This window comes from Triturus cristatus, chromosome 5_2 (genome assembly GCF_964204655.1).
Source record: "Triturus cristatus chromosome 5_2, aTriCri1.1, whole genome shotgun sequence".
In the NCBI taxonomy this organism is placed as follows: Eukaryota; Metazoa; Chordata; class Amphibia; order Caudata; family Salamandridae; genus Triturus; species Triturus cristatus.
This window is the reverse complement of record NC_140588.1, coordinates 483926382-483947220: the sequence shown is the minus strand read 5'-3', so window position 1 is coordinate 483947220 and position 20839 is coordinate 483926382. Positions and strand designations below refer to the sequence as shown.

General features: G+C 41.1%; 1 protein-coding gene across 1 annotated transcript in view; it reads right to left on the bottom strand.

The window, feature by feature from the left end:
* HERPUD2 (HERPUD family member 2) overlaps positions 1-19011 on the bottom strand; it is a 268181-nt gene extending 249170 nt beyond the window's left edge. Inside the window, exon 1 of the mRNA XM_085607481.1 lies at positions 18777-19011. The gene's annotated coding sequence lies outside the window, so the exon portion shown is untranslated. The remainder of the gene's footprint in view (positions 1-18776) is intronic.
* Between the last annotated feature and the right edge of the window lie 1828 nt (positions 19012-20839).

The window sequence follows — 20839 nt, the reverse complement described above, 5'->3', positions numbered from 1 at the left end:
TGTCGGCTCCGTTTGAGTTGGGCAGGGGCACGCGGCAGGGCTGCCCGTTATCGCCGCTCCTTTTTGCGCTTGCCTTGGAACCCCTGGCGGAGTGGCTGCGGTGGGAACCTTCTATTCGTGGTCTCCGCTGGACCCCAGAGTATGAGCACCGCGTGTCTCTATATGCTGACGATATTCTCCTGTACCTGGCTTCCCCACGTAAATCACTGATAGTACTGGTTGATGTATTGCAATCATTTGGTCGTAACTCCGGCCTTGTCATCAACTGGGCTAAATCGTGCGTGTATGTTCTCTCTGGGGAGTCTCCTATCCTTCCGCGGGGCTGTCCTATCCAGATCGCCCCGCAGGGATTTAGGTACCTGGCTATCTTCATCACCCTAGACGCGGAGGCCCGGTATGATCGAAACCTGCTGCCCCCCCTCCAGCGCCTGAAGGAGGATGTCGCGCGTTGGCGGCGTTTGCCGCTCTCGCCGCTCGGCCGGGCGGCATTGTTTAAGATGATGTCGCTGCCGCGTTTCCTCTACGCTCTGCAGAATACAATGGACCTCGTCCCGGCGCGCTACTTCCGCGAGGTGGAGAGTTTGCAACGCCGCCTGTTCTGGGACGGGAGACCGCGTATCGCCCTGGCGAAGCTGACGCTCCCGTGGTATGACGGGGGGATTGCCCTCCCGGATATTAAACGGTATTATTGGGCCTCCCAGCTGGCTGCGATTAATCACGGCCTATACGGGCCCGCCCTAAACCCGGCCTTTGAAATGAATAAGATGCTACTGCCGGGTGGTGACTATAATCGAGCGCTCTACTCCAGCTCGCTCGACGCACGTCTGACGGGCCCCACGCGTGTCATGGTACGAGTGTGGCACGCGGCTAATGTAGCGATGGGGTGGAAGGATCGTTTGACCCGGGCGTCACCACTGTACGCATCTGAGCAGTTGGGCTCCCTGTGGACCTCGAAGGGCTTCGAGAAGTGGGACATGATAGGCATCAGCAGGGTGGGGGATCTCTGGACGAGGGGGGGATTCAAAACGTTCGGGATGCTGCAGACGGAATTCCAGTTGCAAGACAGGGAGTACTTTCGGTATATGCAGATCCGTCATGCACTATGTTCCGCCTTCCCGGACGTCGCCTCCATCCCGGAGTGCTCCCCTCTGGAAGATAGAGTGCTGGATGGACATGTACCGGAAAGCACGATCTCGTTAATCTATAAAAAGCTGATCAATGACCGCGCGGGATTGCTGCTTGATCTTCGCGAGGCTTGGGTTGCTGATGGATTGGAGCTGGACGACGAGGACTGGGTCTCTGCGGTGGCCTCCCCGAAAGAGGTGGCCATACCGGCCCGCCTTCGCTTCGTCCAGCTCAAGATACTCCATAGGGTCTACATAACGGGGCCAAGGCTATTGCGTATGGGCTATGCTGTGGACGGGTTGTGTAAGCGTGGGTGTGGTTCTTTGGGGACCTTTCTTCATATTTTGTGGGAATGCCCAGAGGTGGAGCGATCCTGGCGTGGTGTGCATGAGGTCCTGCGGGTGGTTACACGTGTGCCGCTGCTGCCCGAAGCGAGGAGATGCCTGTTGAACGTGTGGGAACCAACCGACTATTCGGCGCCACAGACGTGGTGGGTGACTCTGGGATATATGGTGGCCAAGCGCGATATTGCTCAACTGTGGGGTTCCCAGAGGCCCCCGACTGTTTCGGCCTGGAAGGAAAATATGGACTGGTGCATGTTTCGGGAAAAGGTGGTGTATGTAGCGAGAGGTAAGCCTGGGACATGGGTGAAAGTATGGGGCCCCTGGAACGCCTACCGTGGGGGAATCTGTGCCCCGCCGTTATTGCCCGATCCATCGCCTGCCCCGTCCCCTTAGCCGGTTTAGCTCTCCGGTACCGGGCACTGAGCCCACCCAGTCCCTGTTCTGACCTTCTCCCCCCCCTTGATACTCCTATGGATTGGTAGGGTTCCCCTTCTAGGGGAGCACATGCTGCTGTTTTCGATTGTGGGTTGCCTTGTGGTTTGATTTTGTTTGTTGTTATTTATGTTTAAAAGAAACCGTCATGTGGGGTCCAGATGGTGTGGCCATCAGCGCGGCTAACTCCTGTACGTTTCCCTTTGCCGCAGCCTGCGTTCTACTGTGTGTATCTTATGCTCCCCTTGTTTGCTAGCGGCCGGCCTGAAGGTTGTAGGCCCATCTTTGTATATTCTTTGAACGTTGTAATAAACGGTTTAAAAAAAAAACAAAAAAAAAACGCAGAGTCAGTGAGGGAGGCAACAACGGTGTGCGATTCATATACGGTCACTATCTGGGGTGTGATTATTGCTGACAAGGTGGGATGTAGGCGTAGAAGGAATTAACCCTGTATGAACTTGGAGAGTGGAACACATTCGGCACCCTTCGCCTACTTCGTAAATTGAAGGAATAATTCTCACTGGTAGCAGACGCAGTTAACTAAGAATACATAATACAAGCAAATTGCATATACGAAGCAGAGTACAAGGAGGGAAAGATGTTGGTATCGCTCAGCAGGCGGGACCATGGAAAGAACCACATAAAACAGATCCAGGGAACAGAGGGAGGGCTAGTGGTGGAATCCGAGGCTATTGCGGAGGCAATGGCAGCCCATTTGATAGGTTTCTATGGGAGTGATGCGGTTGGACATGGAGGACCTGCGCGGTTTTGTGCAGGATTGCTCGTGCTGGCGACTTGAATGACAAAGGTCACTTGCCCTAGAGGGAGATTTAACTGTGGAGAAAGTGCAGTCAGCACTGACCTAGCTACAGTCCAGGAAAATGCCGCGCCTCAATGGGCTACCAGCAGAATTCTATAAGAAGGTGGCTCATGTTCATGCAAGGGGTATGAGAGGCAACATGTAAATGCATTAATTACAGTCAAGATATAAAACAAGCATTGGAAATGCAATAGGTCTCGCATTTGTTGGAGCTGGAGCTATTGGTATTGTAAATGGCAATGTTTTGTACTTTGAAAAAGGTCTTGTGTTTGTTGGAGCTATTCACATTGTAAATGGCAATGTTTTTTATTTATCCTTAGGGTTCTATATAGCACGAACTTAACAGCCTCTGTTGTGAATTTCGATTCATCAAAGTTTTGTGAGCCCTGAAATTTGCACAAGTAAAGTGCTAACAGTATAAATATGGGCACTGTTTAATAAACGAAGCCACTGCAATACAAGAGCAAAGGTGACCGAGTGACTGCTTCTGGGTTTACGGAGTTGCTTACACTCACTGCCCGTTAAAGCTAGCTAGCCCGCTACTATGAGTTTATCAAACTTAATGCTATGTTTTCTTATGTTATGCTAGGCTATGCTATGTTTTGTTATGCTATGCTATGTTTTGTGTATGCTATGCTATGTTTTGTTATCCTATGCTTTGTTTTGTTATGCTATGCTTTGTTTTGTTATGCTATATTTTGTTTTGTTTTGTTATGCTATGTGTTTTGTTAGGCTATGGTATGTTTTGTTAGGCTATGCTATGTTTGGTTAGGCTATGCTATGTTTTGTTAGGCTATGCTATGTTTTGTTAGGCTATGCTATGTTTTGTTAGGCTATGCTATGTTTTGTTGTGTTTTGTTATGCTATGCTTTGTTATGCTATGTTTTGTTTTGCTATGCTATGCTTTGCTATGTTTTGTTCTGTTATGCTATGCTTTGTTGTGTTTTGTTATGCTATGCTTTGTTATGCTATGTTTTGTTTTGCTATGCTGTGATTTGTTGTGTTGTGTTATGCTATGCTTTGTTGTATTTTGCTATGCTATGCTTTGTTATGCTATGCTATGTTTTGTTATGCTATGTTTTGTTTAGCTATATTTTGTTATGCTATGCTATGTTTTCTTATGCTATGCTAGGTTTTGTTGTGTTTTGTTATGCTATGTTTTGTTATGCTGTTTTGTTAGGCTATGCGTCGTTATGCTATGTTTTGTTATGCTATGCTATGTTGTGTTTTGTTATGCTATGCTATGTTTTGTGATGCTATGCTATGTTTGTTGTGTTTTGTTATGCTATGCTTTGTTTTGTTATACTATGTTTTGTTTTGCTATGCTATGTTTTGTTGTGTTTTGTTATGCTATGCTTTGTTATGCTATGCTGTGATTTGTTGTGTTGTGTTAAGCTATGCTATGTTGTGTTGTGTTTTTCCATGTTTTTTATGCTATGCTATGTTTTGCTATGCTATGCTATGTTATGCTATGCTATGTTTTGCGATGCTATGCTATGTTTTGTTTTTTGTTATGCTATGCTTTGTTATGCTATGTTTTGTTTTGCTATGCTGTGATTTGTTGTGTTGTCTTATGCTATGCTATGTTTTGTTGTGTTTTGCTATGCTATGCTATGTTTTGTTATGGTATGCTATGCTATGCTTTTTATGCAATGTTTTGATATGCTATGCTATTCTAGGTTTTTTATGCTAAGATATGTTTTGTTTAGCTATGCTATGTTTTGTTGTGTTGTGTTTTGCTATGCTATGTTTTGTTGTGTTTTGTTATGCTATGCTAGGTTTTGTTATGCTATGCTATGTTTTGTTATGCTATGCTATGTTTTGTTGTGTTTTGCTATGCTATGCTTTGTTTTGTTATGCTATGCTATGTTTTGCGATGCTATGCTAGGTTTTGTTGTGTTTTGTTATACTATGCTTTGTTTTGTTTTGCTATGCTATGTTTTGTTATGCTATGCTGTGATTTGTTGTGTTGTGTTATGCTATGCTTTGTTGTATTTTGCTATGCTATGCTTTGTTATGCTATGCTATGTTTTGTTATGCTAAGTTTTGTTTTGATATGCTATTCTATGTTTTTTTATGCTATGATGTGTTTTGTTTAGTTATGCTATGCTATGTTTTGTTGTTTTTTGTTATGCTATGCTATGTTTTGTTATGCTATGTTATGTTTTGTTATGCTATGTTTTGTTATGCTATGCTTTGTTATGCTATGCATTGTTATGCCATTTTTTGGTATGCTATGCTGTTTTGTTGTGCTATGCTATTTTGTGTTTAGTTATGCTACGTTTTGTTATGTTATGCTAGGTTTTGTTATGCTATATTTTGTTATGCTATGCTATGTTGCGTTTTGATACTTTTGTTATGTTATGCTATTTTTTGTTGTGTTTTTTTATGTTATACTGTTTTGTTGTGCTATGCTATGTTTTGTTGTGTTTTGCTATGCTAGGCTTTGTTTTGTTATGCTATGCTATGTTATGTGATGCTATGCTACATTTTGTTATGCTATACTATGTTATGTTATGCTATACTAGGTTATGTTTTGTTATGCTATGTTATGATTTGTTATGTTATGTTAGGCGAGGCTATATTTTTTTATGTTATGTTAAGTTATGGTATGCCATGCAATGGTTGTGTTTTGCTATGCTAGGCTTTGTTTTGTTATGCTATGCTATGTTTTGTGATGCTATGCTGTGTTATGTTTTGTTATGCTATACTATGTTATGTTATGCTATACTATGTTATGTTATGCTACACTATGTTATGTTTTGTTATGTTTTGTTATGCTATGTTTTGTTTTGCTATGCTATGCTATGTTTTGTTATGCTATGTTTTATGCTATGCTTTGTTTAGTTATGCTATGCTGTGTTTTGTTTTGTGATGCCATTTTTTGTTATGCAATGCTGTTTTGTTCTGTTTTGTTATGCTATGCTATTTTGTGTTTAGTTATGCTACGTTTTGTTGTGTTTTGTTATGTTATGCTATGTTTTGTTATGCTATATTTTATTATGCTATGTTGTGTTTTGTTATGCTATGCTATGTTTTATGCTATGCTGTTTTGTTGTGTTATGCTATGCTTTGTTTTGTAATGCTATGTTTTGTTATGCTATGTTTTGTGATGCTATGCTATGTTTTGTTGTGTTTTGTTATGCTATGTTTTGTTTTGCTATGCTATGTTTTGTTATGCTATGCTATGTTTTGTTATGCTACGCTACGTTTTGTTGTGTTTTGTTATGCAATGCTTTGCTTTGCTATGTTTTGTTATGCTATGCTATGTTTTGTTATGCTATGCTATGTTTTGTTATGCTATGCTTTGTTATGCTATGTTTTGATACTTTTGTTATGTTATGCTATTTTTTGTTGTGTTTTTTTATGTTATACTGTTTTGTTGTGCTATGCTATATTTTTTTGTGTTTTGCTATGCTAGGCTTTGTTTTGTTATGCTATGCTATGCTTTGTGATGCTATGCTATGTTTTGTTATGCTATACTATGTTATGCTATACTATGTTATGTTATGCTATACTATGTTATGTTTTGTTATGCTATGTTATGATTTTTTATGTTATGTTAGGCGAGGCTATGTTTTTTTATGTTATGTTTTGTTAAGTTATGGTATGCTATGCAATGGTATGCAACGCTAGGCTATGTTTTATTATGTTATGTAATGGTATGTTTTGTTATGTTAGGCTATGTTCTGTTATGCTGTTATTTTATGTTAGGCTAGGCTATGTTTTGTTATGTTATGCTATGTTATGGTGTATTAAACTACTGTGGATTTTATAACATCCAAAAGCTGATGAATGGAGCGGGCTTGCACGTCTTTGGGCTTGTGCGCGCTCCCCTCCCTCCCCCACCACAGTACTTTGCATTTTGCCCTGTGTCTGTGTTTAGTTATGCTACGTTTTGTTGTGTTTTGTTATGTTATGATATGTTTTGTTATGCTATATTTTGTTATGCTATGCTATGTTGTGTTATGCTATGCTATGCTTTATGCTATGCTGTTTTGTTATGCTATGCTTTGTTTTGTTACGCTGTTTTGTTATGCTATGTTTTGTGATGCTATGTTTTGTTTTTTGTTATGCTATGTTTTGTTTTGCTATGCTATGTTTTGTTATGCTATGCTATGCTTTGTTATGCTATGTGTTGTTGAGTTTTGTAATGCTGTGCTATTTTTTCTTATGATATGCTATGTTTTGTTATGCTATGCTATGTTTTGTCATGCTATGCTATTTTTTGTTGTGTTTTTTATGCTATACTATTTTTTGTTATGCTATGTTTTGTTGTGTTTTGCTATGCTAGGCTTTGTTTCGTTATGCTATGCTATGCTATGTTTTGTGATGCTATGCTATGTTTTGTAAAGTTTTGTTATGCTATGCTTTGTTTTGTTAGGCTATACTATGTTATGTTATGGTATCAGTGGAAGCAAAGCGTGAAGGCGATACACTGAGGACAAACCCAGGAACCCACTGGAATGGTGGGATTCATACTGCTCAAACTCCCTGCTCAATTCTGATGCAAAGATACTTTCCAAGGTACTGCTGAATCAACTTCAGGCAAGAACAGTGAACCTGGCACATCCATTTCAGAATGGATGTATGCGGCACAGATCGACATAGCTCAATCTCCAGTATCATCAAAATAATATTGCAGCTGTCCAGGGTGTTGAACTTCCATTAGTGGTGGCGTCACTAGACGCGAACAAAGCATTTGACTTGGTGGAGTGGCCCTTCCCTTTTGCACTACTGGAAGAAAATGGGCTTTGGACCCAAATTTAAGGTTGGGTTGGACTCCTCTATGGAGTTCTGTGGGTCCGAGTCAAAGCTAAAGGAATTCCCCATAGGTCGAGGGACTAGACAGGGTATGCCTTGGAGACATACATACACTGGTGGAATAGATTCAGGTTGACACACAAGTCTGGGCCTGGTGATGGATTGGGGGGTGGGTGGGAGACACATGTAAGGGAAAGATATTGCTCTATGCTCATGACATGCTATTGTACCCGTCAGAGCTGGAGCTACCCATGGCACGGGTGGGAGAAATATTCTCGGTTACAGGATATATTCAAGTTTAGGCATAAATGAGGATAAGTCACTTCTAGTCCCTCTGGATACATGGGAGGCCGGAGAAGCTCCTCCTGTGCCGCTTAAGGTGATATATGATCATTTCAGATACTGGGGTCTTTTAATATCTAGGGATTGGCCGACTCACTTTGAGGATAACTTGGCCCCCCTTCTGCGTAGACTGGAGGTCGACACCTCCCATTGGAAGACATTCCCGCTCTCACTGATGGGCATGGCCACGTTGTTTACAATGATTGCTCTTCCTAAAATTACATATGTTCTACAAAACAGCCCCCATTGGACATACAAGAATATTTTTTCGCAAAATTGGGCTGTGTGCGGACCCTCTTGCGATCGAACGGACCCCCGCAGGTAACAATGTACACCCTCCAGAGATCTACATATGATGGCAGAAAAGTTCTACTAGATGTATGCAAATATTATGAGGCTGTACATATAAATATATTAAATGAGGGATGTACTTCAGGGGAGTATCACACCGGAGAAGGACAATATGGAAGAGTCCCCCCACCTGAAAGAAAATCCTTGACGATCGCGTGAGGACTAGAGCAATCTCCCTTGCCTACAAGACACTTATGACCAACACACAGGGGGAGTTCACACCTAAGGAGAAAATGGCAGATAGATATGGGTGGCATATTGGATGACTAGTGACAGGAGTGTTCCAGTTCCAGAGAGAGTTGGACATAGAGGCAAGATACCGGCTGAATAAATTTAAAATTCTCAACAGAATTTATTACACTAGGACACTCCTACATAAAATAGATAGAGTGGAGAATGATGAATGCCTGTACGCTTGTGGCCACAGAGTGTCCCTTATGCATACACTGTGGGATTGCCCAGGGATCTGTAGGTTCTGGGAGGGAGTGGCAACTCAACTGGAAGTAGCAGTAGTGGCTCCAATTATACATCAAGCCTCACTGTTGTTACTGGGGGCATGGAGGGGGCCTGCGACTTCACGTCCTAACAGAAGGCTCAGGAGAATCTGGGATTTCATTTAGCAAAAAGGGAGATTGCATGGAGATGGGAAAGTGAGGTGAGCCCCTGAATATCAGACTGGATGTTTATTGTGGGAAACAAAAATTAGTGTATGAAGGCCAGGGCAGCCTGCGGAAATTTGAGAGGGGGTTAGGAGGATAGGCCACGGGAGAATAGGGAGGAGATGTGGTGAATTTAGGGAAGGACCTCTAGTAGACACTAGACAAGGGAAGAACAGAGGGAATTGAATCTCAGACATGGGTACTCAACTGCCTCGACCTGGAACTCGGGAGGACAATGTAGTCCTTGTGGTGCCCAGAGACATGTTTCGCCCGTCATGAGGGGGTGGGGAGGAAGACAGACATCGCTGCATATTTTTGTTGTCTGATAATGTGTACTCAAAAAACAATAAAATATTTACCCAAAAAACAACATCTTGCCTTCATATAATATCACCGGAAATGTAAGGAGTTATTTTAGGGTAATTGGACTACGAATGTGTACATCAAGCATAATGCCTTAAAAAGGACTCTGCAGTATTTACTAGGAGACAGTAACGTTTATCAGTGTCACAGTAGGCTGAAGGATTCCTCATAACACTACGACAGCACATATTACAGCCTTTTCTAGTTATTTTTGGGGACATCAAGTTACACAGAGTTTATTTAACTCAGTTGAAAAGGTATTACAATGGCTGTAGATGCACGTATCTTAAAGTTAAAATCTTTGACAAACAGTGACAAGTTGAAGGTTGTTCCTTGTGTACCACTTATAATGGCAGCCTTTTAACTTTGGATCTGCCTGTAATAATCTACACAACACTTGTTAAATACTGTATTCATTGTAATGATTATCATACTACTTAATTTCTCAGAGCATCAGGGGTGCTTTAAAGGATTCTCCTTCATAGAATGCTTTAATTTTAAACGTCCGAGAAAACAACTGAAAAACTGGCTTTCTAAAAAAAAAAAAATTACAAAAAAAAAAAAGATCGTATTGGCTTCAAAAGTGCAGGTACATTAAAGTACTACTAGGACATCAGTATAGCCGTGGAATCTGGGAGCATGTAAACAAAATGTGTGTGCAATGACTTACACATCGTAAAAGCATTCAGGAAAGAGGTGTGCACAATGTAGCATACAGACAGGGTCCAAATGTCAGAAAATAAACCATTACAAGATCATCATAATGTACAGTAAAGAGTTGGTTCATGACGAAGCCTCTGTGGACACACCAACCACCAGTTCGACATAACCCAAAAAGTTCTCTTTACAAAGGTGTCAGAGGTAGAGACAGTCCCAAAAGAACAATTAAAAACAGTTGGCCCAGTTCCAGAGAACTCAGACTAATGCAATCTATTTCCACAAGCTGTATTAATGGCGAGAATGGAACGAGGCTAAAGTTTTAAAACAAAATAAAACTTTCAGGTGGCATGGGCGGACAATAATTTTAATTCTTTGAAGATTTTTTGAGACACAGTAGGTCTATTTTTGGTTGAAAATAATCACAACCAAGTATTTTTTTGTACAGGCTAGAGATCGGGAACCAGAAACAATTTCACGCCTGAATGCAAGTGAGTAATGAAGTTTATTAAGTTGCTCTGACAAAACCAGCAAGATATAAGTGGTAAAAGAGCATATGAGACAAGAAGATAGGAAAGGAACTGTTATTTGTTCGCCATTTCCTTGGATCTTGTAGCACTATGCATGGCAGAAGTGCAAGCAAAACAAGCATTGACAGACAGATCTATTGGCTAAATTATATTTTTGGGGGGTTATGTTGCATGGTATGGTAAGGTCCTTCATTGCTTATTTATGGTATGGCCTGCCATTGTTTAGTATGGTATGGCATGTTATTGTATAGTATGTTATGGTATCGCTTGTCATTTTATAACATGGTATGGTACGATTTGGGATGGTATTGTATAATACAGTATGGTATGGATTTCTATTGAATGGCATAGTATGGTATGTTATTGTATAGCAGGTATTGCTGTCATTGTTTAGAATGGTATGCTGTGGGTTGTCATGGTCTGTATTATTTGATATGGTAGGTTATAGGGTGTGATTTTATAGTATGGTATGTTAGGAGTGTGAATGTGTAGTACAGTGTGGTATAGTATAGCCCACCATTGTATAGTGTGGTCTGGTATGGCCTGTCATTATATAGTATTGTATATATACACATGTTTTTGTATAGTATGGCATTTTATGGACTGTCGTGGTATGGTCTTTTATTGTGGAGTATGGTATGGGCTGTCATTGTATTGTATATTATAATAGGGTTTGGTATGGCCTGTCCTTGTCTAGTAGTATGGTATGGACTAAAATTACAAGTATAGTGTTGCACCAAAGAAAAAGTCCAAACGTAATGTCTGAAGGTTTTGGGTCTTCTAATTTCATCTCCAAATAATAAAACACTTAGTTTCTTCTGTTTTCATAATAATAATAATAATAATAACAACAACAACAACAACAAAGCCTCAGCCAACGTGTTTACTTCTTCAGGGCATTAATTTCAAACGGCAAAATAATGTGTGCATAAGTCCGGAATCAATTCAGCGAAGTTGCAATTTTTAACTCATTCTTTCTTATACCTCCAAGTGACTCATTAAGTTGTCAGTTTTAGGAATAACTGTCTCCCACCACAATCCCCACATCTGAAATCGGGTGCATCACATAATGACCCCAGGATCCACATCCCCAAGACAGATACCAAACATCATGATTACGGTATGGCCTGTCATTGTATATTATTGGAAGGCCTGTTATTGTATAGTATGGTACTGTCACTTGTATTGTATGGTATAGAACAAACTGAATTCCATGGCTATATACTGTTGGCATGGAGAAGAGACACAGCAAAGAAAAACATGAAGTCGCACAAACTGCTATCATAACAAGCATTTGCAATGCAATAGGTCTCGTATTTACGCGAGTTTGAGCTAATAACATTGCAAATAACAATGCCTTTTATTTTTGTTTTTAAAACATAAATAAAAGGCAGTGTCATTTACAATGCCAATAGCTTAAACTTGTGTAATTGCAAGACATATTGCATTGCACACGTTTGTTTCCCTATTCGGAGAGAAACCTTCCCCAAAGCGCCTCCCTTTAAGACCAGATCCCCACGAGGGTGTGGGGGGGTGGGGGGGGCGAGACAAAAGTTCTAACAGTGCTCCGTGCGGGCAGTGTAAGTGTCCCTCTGTGAGAACGCTGTAAACATTTAACAAAGGGTGTTGTATGTTGCATGTGCAGGGGGCACAGTCTGTGCAGTAGGGTCTCTTACCTGTTCCCGTGCAACAAGTAGCTTCCTCTCACGTTGGCTCCACCCATACCGAGACATTGTGGCATACTCCTGGGTCAGGTGACTGGCCCGCAGTTACGTCACGCCGAAACCTAGCTCAGGCACTGGCTTACCTGCACAGTAAATGCTTCCAGTTTCTTCCCAGCCTGTCGGCTCACAGCAGGCTAGTTAGAGCTTGCACAATCACTTTCATGTGCATCTCTCTCTGGGAAAAAACAGTAATGAGCTTCTCATGTAATATTGAGCCTTGAAAATCGAATACTAAATGTCAGATGCCAATACGAATAAAATTTAATGTTAGATAGAGAAGCCATATCTGTATTTGTGGCCGACTCAGTTATAGTTTAGTGGCCTCATTTCACGTGTGAGGTGTTAGTCTACTTACTCCTGGCTTTGTAACAAGAAGGAGTGCATTCTGGGTCTTGTAGTTTCACATTAAAAAAATTAACACCTGAATTGTATATCTTAGTATGCAAAGAGCTGTCTGGGAAGAAACCTGGACCGGCTGAAACAATCACACATACAAAGGGGGCTATTTATAGTTTTTATTTCGAAAGTTATTGCTGTTTCTATGTTCCTATTTACACTTGAAAGAGCTCCATGAATTGAGTGGAACATATCGGTATTACAATAATTCAAATCACGCGAGTCACGGAGAGAACGTAGAGGTGCGAGTTTAAAAAAAAATGAATAAAATCGATCATCGGCAGTTTCTCTAGATGTCTCTCTAGAAATGTGAGCTCTAAAGGAAATAGCCATCAGTTAATATGGTCACTAGAAAGCGCACTGAATAACGGGGGGAGTGGTCTTTACAGGTGCACATCGGCTGTCCGGGCGCGTGCACATCTCCTGTCCCCCTTCGGACGCAAAACCCACAATAGATCTCGAAAAGTCGAGCAGCGCATGCCCTGCGTCGCTAGGCAAGACCTAAAAAACGTAGTATTTCTCGTTTAAAACTAAGAAAATGCTTTTTAAATATTAAGTACGTTTGTGACTAGAGTGTCGCCTTAGAGGGTGTAAAAGTAACATTGTAGTAAAAAATGCATTTAGAAAACAAAGTGTATTTACATGTTGGGAAAGAATGACCTGCGTTTAAACATTAAATAAGTCTGCGGGTAAAATGTTGTCCTGAAAGGTCTAAAAGCAACCTTGTAGGAAAGATTGTATTAGAAAAACTAAAAAAGTGTATTTAAACATTAAATAAGTCTATTGCTGCAGTATTGCCCTGGATCTTTTAAACATTAAATAAGTCCATGGCTACAGTGTTAGCGTTGAGAAGAGGCACGGGCGACAAAAACATGCAGTTGCACTAACTGCTTTAATAAAAAAGTAAAATTGCATTTAGAAAAGAAAATGATCTTAAACATGAAATAAGTCCGTGGTTACAGTGTCACCCTGGACGACAGAAAAGCAACGGCGAAGAAAAGATTGAATATGAAAAATAACAGAGTGTTTCAGTATCACCCTAATAGGTCCATGCCTAAAGTGTGTTAATCACACCACGAACAGCGGAAGGACACTAATAATTACACTACTCAGTATTTGGCCCATGCTTCATGAAAGAGAAACACACAAAGACAGAACGTGAAACTGCCATGTGCTAACCAATGAGAAGTGAGGAAATGAGAGTGACAATTAAATCAACCAACGGTAAGTAATGGGCGGGCTCTAAGCTACCTCTATGTTTAAGTTAACAAAAGATCTCTCAGGGGAAAGGTAAGACCTAAAAAGGGAACGAGGAAATCACGAAAAGGGTCAATTACTCAGAGACCTTTTCACTGGAATTTGGGGCTCTATCATTAGTAGGTAGTGGTCATTTACTACAGGAATCCCCAGGCTTCGAATACTATTTTTCTCCAACTGAATATCCAAGTCACCACCTCTTTTACCTGAACTCTCAAAGAATAACAGGTTTATGCAGTCAATGTTTACTCCAGCAGGCCTTTCTAGGTTTAATACTCATTTAGGGTTTGACATAGTAACCACATTTGAACTCAAACCCCTGTCAGGGCTGAACCTCTTAAAACAATAGTTCTTTATTTTACAAGCAGGTAAAGTGGATCAGTTAAAATACTGAACACCACAAAACAGAACATTCTAGTATCTTCTGAGCCGGATCTATAACCCCAGTTTTAAGGCACATAATTGATACGGCACTATAAAAGAACACAGGAGTACGTCAAACAATGGCATCCTCAAAGGTTCCATAGAATGTGGAAAAAATGCGAAACAGGACACAAATCAGAATTATACACATGTACCGAATGTTTTATGATATATTTGCCCACTGTCCTAGTTTTTCAAAAGTCCTGTGATCAATGGAGATGTAGTTAATTTGTGCCAATGCAGCCAAGCTGAAAATCTGCCAAAAACTTTTAAACACACCCACAAAAAGAAGATATGGTAAGGTGGTACGTTATCTGTAGGTGGATGAGGTAACAGAGTTGAACATACAGCTAAATCAGTTTAGCCGGATCTTTGTCCTTTCTATGGCACAATTCAGCCAGAGCAAACCTATCAGGAAACAATACATCTTTGCTTCAAGGCAACGGCCCCAGTTACAAGTTTGTCGTAATTATACTGTTATTTATTGCATGTAATAAATAACAATACCATGGGGTTTGTGATTTATCGGAAGCAATAAACGGTGATTATGGTTTGGACCTGAAAATGGGGCGTAACAAAAGGATTCTAGTGCTTGGTTTGACGTAGAGAAATTTACTGCATAACAAAATGTACAAACAGTGGTTTGCACGGGTGCCGGAACATTACAAGGCACTCATAACTGGGCCCTAGAGGGTTTGAACTAAACATTCAGAAAAGTAAAATGGTGGTGAAGCACCACCTTGAGATGCAATACATGTATACTTCAAGAAGACAATAACTTTTCAGCACATGCAGCCACATGCATGTACCAACAGTTCTATGATAATGTAAGGCTTTCACACAAATGTATTAGTAGAATGTCTCCCAGGTGTACATGTAGGAAGGAGTGTGGCTCAACACTACATAAATAGTAGATAGATTAAGGGATTTTCCCAGAATCATGTGATGTTGGGCAGACGTCAGGACTTGAACCTGGTTCCCCAGTTCCGAAGTCGGCATCTGTGATAGTAACACCACATCCTCTCTTACAACTAGGATGAAAAGTGGGGGATTAAGGACCCTCAAGCTCGGTCATGTACAGGGTTCAGGGCAAAGGCTGGTCCTGAGTGTATATGTGTTCATGTGAAAAACTGATGAGTGATTGCAAATTGACTTTTATTTCCCCACCCTAGAAAACGTTTTACACATGCATTTGGCAGGGGTAAATGTACTATATTTTCCACTGTAAGAAGAGACTGGAGAGGAGCTGGTTGATACCCTCAAACAAGTTTGTTTGTGGGTGGCTCACAGCGCATGACAAACCTGGAACTTCCCCTTTCTGCCCACTTCTCACCCCTGTATTTGTATTTTATTTGTGAAAAGGTGGCAAAATCACAACCCTGCTAGAAATCAATACCGGATATAATATGGACCATAACATAATCAAAAAGACTATCACCAAAGTTCTGCTATAATAAGAATAATGCCATATGACGCCTCCGGATGCACTACTACCATAGATTGAAAAACCCTGAATGATGGGCATGGCTTAGGTGCGAATAGAGCGGTGGGAGTGTGTAACAGTGGGGGGGGGAAATGGTGGTGGAGCCGAAATGCGAGAAGATATTAATCAAAAGCGATACTACAAGTGGCTTGGGATTGTTATATGCTGTACATGCTCTAAAAAAACTTTTAAAAAACTATATTAAAAAAAATCCATAACTAGGCATATCACTGCATGTCATCAAAAGAAATACATGGATCATTTTCTTTGAAAAGTAGACTTCTGTAGCACCCCTCCCTCTGACAAGTAGATATTTTATAAAATTCCACGGAATTGATCTGCTGCGCATATCACCGGTGTGAGTCTAGCAAGAGTAGCTCAGGCTTCAATCACTCCAAAGTCGATAACCTGAATACATATAACTTGCGAAATATTAACCCGTTATTTTACGGGAGCTTAAGAAATGGCAAACATACGGAAGCGCTATAAGAAGCAAGTTATCATTAGAATCACAAATAACGAATGTTACTGGATAAAAAAACAAAAATGTATAAGTGCTTTCGTAAACTGGCTTATCGCCAGAATTCGGCCTCGTCTTCAGATTTGGCTACTAGGACACGCTTGTAAAATAGAGTCAAAGGGATCAACCTAGAATTATGCTGAGCGTGAGATGAACAGCGAAGACTTCATCTGGTATTGTATGGGAAAACAGATCAGCGCTTTCTGGTGTGTATGGGACTCATGAGGCGGACGACAGCAGAAGCAAAAAAAAAAAGTACCTGCACCTCATCATCATCATATAACTTTATACGGTCGTTTGTACAAAACACCAACAAACCGTGCAAGAATAAAAACACAAATAAATATACAGTTAAAATAGTATTAAACTATTTTAAGCACAAGTACAAACGACATCCCCAATCAGATTAAAAAAAGGCATACGTATAAAAATTTAATTTGATCTAATCAAGCTAAAAGGAATACTATACAATCCACCAAATGTTTGGGTTACTTGGTCAAATATACCAACTTGATATTTAGAATACATATACAGCATGAGAAGGAAAAAAATAAAAAATTGACTTCATCACTACAATAGAAATGTTTTGCGGATCAACCAGAATGAAAATAGAAAACGACATAGGGCAAAAACTAATGGCTCTGAGGTATAAGATTTTAAAATCCTAAATGCGATCTGATGCTGCCTGGCGCCCAGATTAAGGCATAATGGTCTAATCCATTTCCTGCGCAATTGCAGATACTTTGTGCAAAAAAACATGATGTGTTCTTCAGTTTCGTGAACTTAAGGCAAGCAGGGCATAGCTCTAAGACCAGGCTTGTCGCCTCTTTCCCTGAAAATTTCAGTAACAGATTGCCATATCTAAACCTGGTATACAAGCTCTTAGCAAGAGGGGGTGAAATCAGGTCAAGAAAAGGTTCAAACAAGAAGCTAGATTTAACATTTAAAAAGTTAGATGTTAGCTCTCCACTTTTTTGATTGCTGGTGTAATGTTCCCCTACTGCACTCCAGAATGTAGCTTTAAGGGTCAGGATATCACGTTTAGTGGCCCTTTCTGGGTGCTCCCACAAGCCCAACAAGTTCAATAATTTACACCATTTAGCAATATGTCGGAACCAGGGTAGTTGTTATGCCCCATTAAGTGCTAGGACCTCCCGCAAAGAATTACAGTAATCAATTAATTGTGGGTTGGTCCATAGACGCAGCCAATAAGTTAATGGTCTCAGGGCAGCTAAGTCGCCTATTCTTTTTATCCAAAGATCACAAAAAAAGTGTTGTGAGTGGTGTTGTAACAGGTAGCGATGAGAGCCCTTGAAAAAATGTCCTCGCAAATCGTTAGATTATTTACAGAGATAAATCCCCATATCTCTGCTTCGTAGAGGGTACCACTTTGGGCTTTTGCCCGATAGATTTCAAGGGCCGGTGAGAGGGGTTGGGTGTAAGATTGTTTTAAAAATCTTAGTATTGCTTTAGATCTTTGGAATAGTATTAGAGAACTCTTCCTCAGCTGGTATTCCCAACCGAGCGTCTCATTTAAACCTGTGCCTAAATAATCAAAACTTTTTACCCGCTCCAGTGGTTCATGTAAGAGCTTAACATCTCGTATACCTCCCCGTACTTTTCTGAACACCATAAGTGTAGTTTTATGGGTGTTCAGTTCTAGTTTTCTTTCTTTGCAGAAGCTCAGGAATTTATCCAAAAGTGCCTTTAGACCCATAGGGGATGTAGATATTAGTAAAGAGTCATCTGCAAAGAGCAGGATGGGGACTTTGCATCATTCATCGTAGGGGCATCGTTCTTACAACCCATTAAACAACTAACCACCTCATTGATAGACAGGGAAAACAGTGTGGGGGCGAGAACACACCCTTGACGCACCTCCCGTTGAATCGAAACTGCACCTAATATACAAGAAGGATTAAACATACTTGGACAATGGGAGTCTTCGCTAAATATATTTTAGAAAATAAACAATTGGTATTTAAAATAACTTGGACCTCGACTAACCTGGCAATTAAGATTATGGAAGGACAAAGTGTGGCTTATTGCAAACACATCACTTGCTGAATTCAAAAACATGAGCCACCATGACTGGGCCAGGTAAAGTTACGAGAGCACTTACATGCGTTTCAGCTGTCAGCATATGATGGGACATAGTCAGGAATCGGTGGCTAGGCAAGTAAGGCACACACAACACATATGTAACCCCGAGCGGGTTAAAGGGGGGGATGGTCTATGTTAAGTGTAAGGGAGGGCCGATATACAAGGACAAATGTATAACTTAGGGACCTTTGTGAGTCATGCCCAATCCAGTGGGGGGGGGGGGGGCACAAATGGTCAGGCTTAGTGCCTCGGTGATGGCTGCTGTAGCGACCCTTCAGTGTCCTTACAAATATATGCATTCTCCGGGAAACAGGAAAGACATAGCCAGCAAAGACCCAGTCTCTGTGTACTCAAAGGCGCTCTGTCCGCATTCTAGGTATTCCCAGTGACCGCTGCCAGCTGGACTGTCCGAAAGAGAGGAATGGAATACTCCCGGCACAACCCTCCATTTCAATGTTTTTCAACTGGTTCTCCGCTCCTCACCTGTCCTCCAATTAGGGACTCCTCCGTTACCTTCAGATCAGGTCCCAGCCCCGCCCTGCGCGCCCCAACAGTCCTTGGTTAATTTTGTTTTCATTTGTTGCGCAAAGACTACTGCCGAAAGTAAAATGGAAACCGGAAACGCGTCACTTGCCCGGTTCCCTCTACCTATGCTACCCATCGGAGCAGGCGGATCACGGGAGCGCGCCTATCGTCACCGGTATAGGGAGCAGCTGACAATGACACGCTAGTGACATCACCCAGCCCGGAAGAGCGGCTTGGTGTACTACTCCTGCAGAAAGAAACGAAAGTAACTGTAACCATAGAGGTTCTTCTAAAGTCAGAGTTTGAAATTCCTTATTGAAAACGTCACCAGGACGTGCATGCCAACATTCGGGAAAGCACAAAAAAGGAAATTTATGTAAGCGAGAATTTCAGAAACGTCACCAGGACGTGCATGCCAACATTTGGCAAGGCACAGAAAGGAAATTAATGTAAGCGAGAATTTCATTTCCTTGTTCATTTATAATAGAGTAGGGAAAAGTTATGATGGTCGAAATAAAAAAACAAAGGAGAATATAAATGGTTGTCTTAACTTGCTTCCTTCGAAGTTATCTAGCATTTCCAATGCAATCGGTCTCGTCTTTGGGACCTTATATGTATTTATCGATTCAGCACATTCAGGGTAGGGGCATGAAATGGGGAGAACCAGCTGTGTTGAATAAAAAGCTAACACAGTTTGGGTAGACTTTAAGGACAGTGTTTGGGGCAGTGTGACAGATGGAGAGGAGAGAGTTCTTGGTGTTGTAAATGACAATGGCAAGTAACGTCAGGAAGTTTCAATCATAGGTTCGGTCTTTATTGTGGTGTGCGGCTGTCTGCTGATAGGATCGGATCAAACCTGTGATAGGATCAGATCGAACCTGCTCCTTTACAAGCAGTCCTTCGTAGATGAATACAACATTTTCCAGCTATCGCAACAAGAATTTTAGATTCTATTAAGGACACGAGGCGAGGATTATGCTTTCTCAATTTCTTTACTGACAACAGCAGCCAATGAAAAATAAACTACACTTATTAAAAAACATCATTTCCCATGAGGCTTTGAACCACGCCTCCTCAAACAGCCAATACCAACATATCAAATTGAACAAAATAGGGAGGCACTATCTTGGCTTCCTCTTTCTTTGCAATGCCAGTCTATAATGTCCGAACAAAGAAAAAGTTCCAACTCTCAATGGAGAGTCAAACAGCAGAGTTCAAATTCTCAACGGAGAATCAACGAATCCTGAGAGCAACCGCCATCCTCCAACAACGAGGTGGTCCATCTCCATCCGAATCAGCAACTTAGTTCTGTTTAGAATCGTTTCCTGAAACAGAAACAAGTTTGAAAATAGGGAACCCACAAGGGTTGATATCTCAGGGTGGGTAATAACAGTTTATGAATATAGAACACTATATAACATGGCAGTTGATCTTAACTGTCCCAACGGGTGGGATAATCCTCGCCTCTGTGTGTTTAATAGAATCTAAAATTCTTGTCACGATAGCTGGAAAATGTTGTATTCTATGCCAGGACACCGGAGGCTTCTGATTATGCTGGTTCAAAGCTTGTCAATAACAACAGAAGAAACATGAGAAATAGGTTTGTAGTAGAATACTTTAAACATTGAATCTGACGACCAGTCGGCCGCTTTCAAGATATCCTCTAAGCAAGATTCTAACATTTATGCTTTAGAGGCCATAGCTCCTCTAGCAGAATGAGCACCATACACAGAAACATCAATGCCTGCTTCTGACATCACCCATCTGACCCACCTAGCCAAAGTAGCAGCTGAAACCGGTCTCAAAGGTTTTTGAATCGCTAATAACAACTGACCCAAGGGGTCAGACCTATGTGCAAGAGTACATTCTTCATAAACCTTTAAACACATAATTAATTATTGTGCGAGAAAGCAGGATACTCAACTGAACGTGAAATTGTTTTCGTCCATCTAGTGATGATGAAAGATACACCCTGTGGAGGAAACATTCTACCTGCTAGGTCTAGAGCACGCACATCAGAC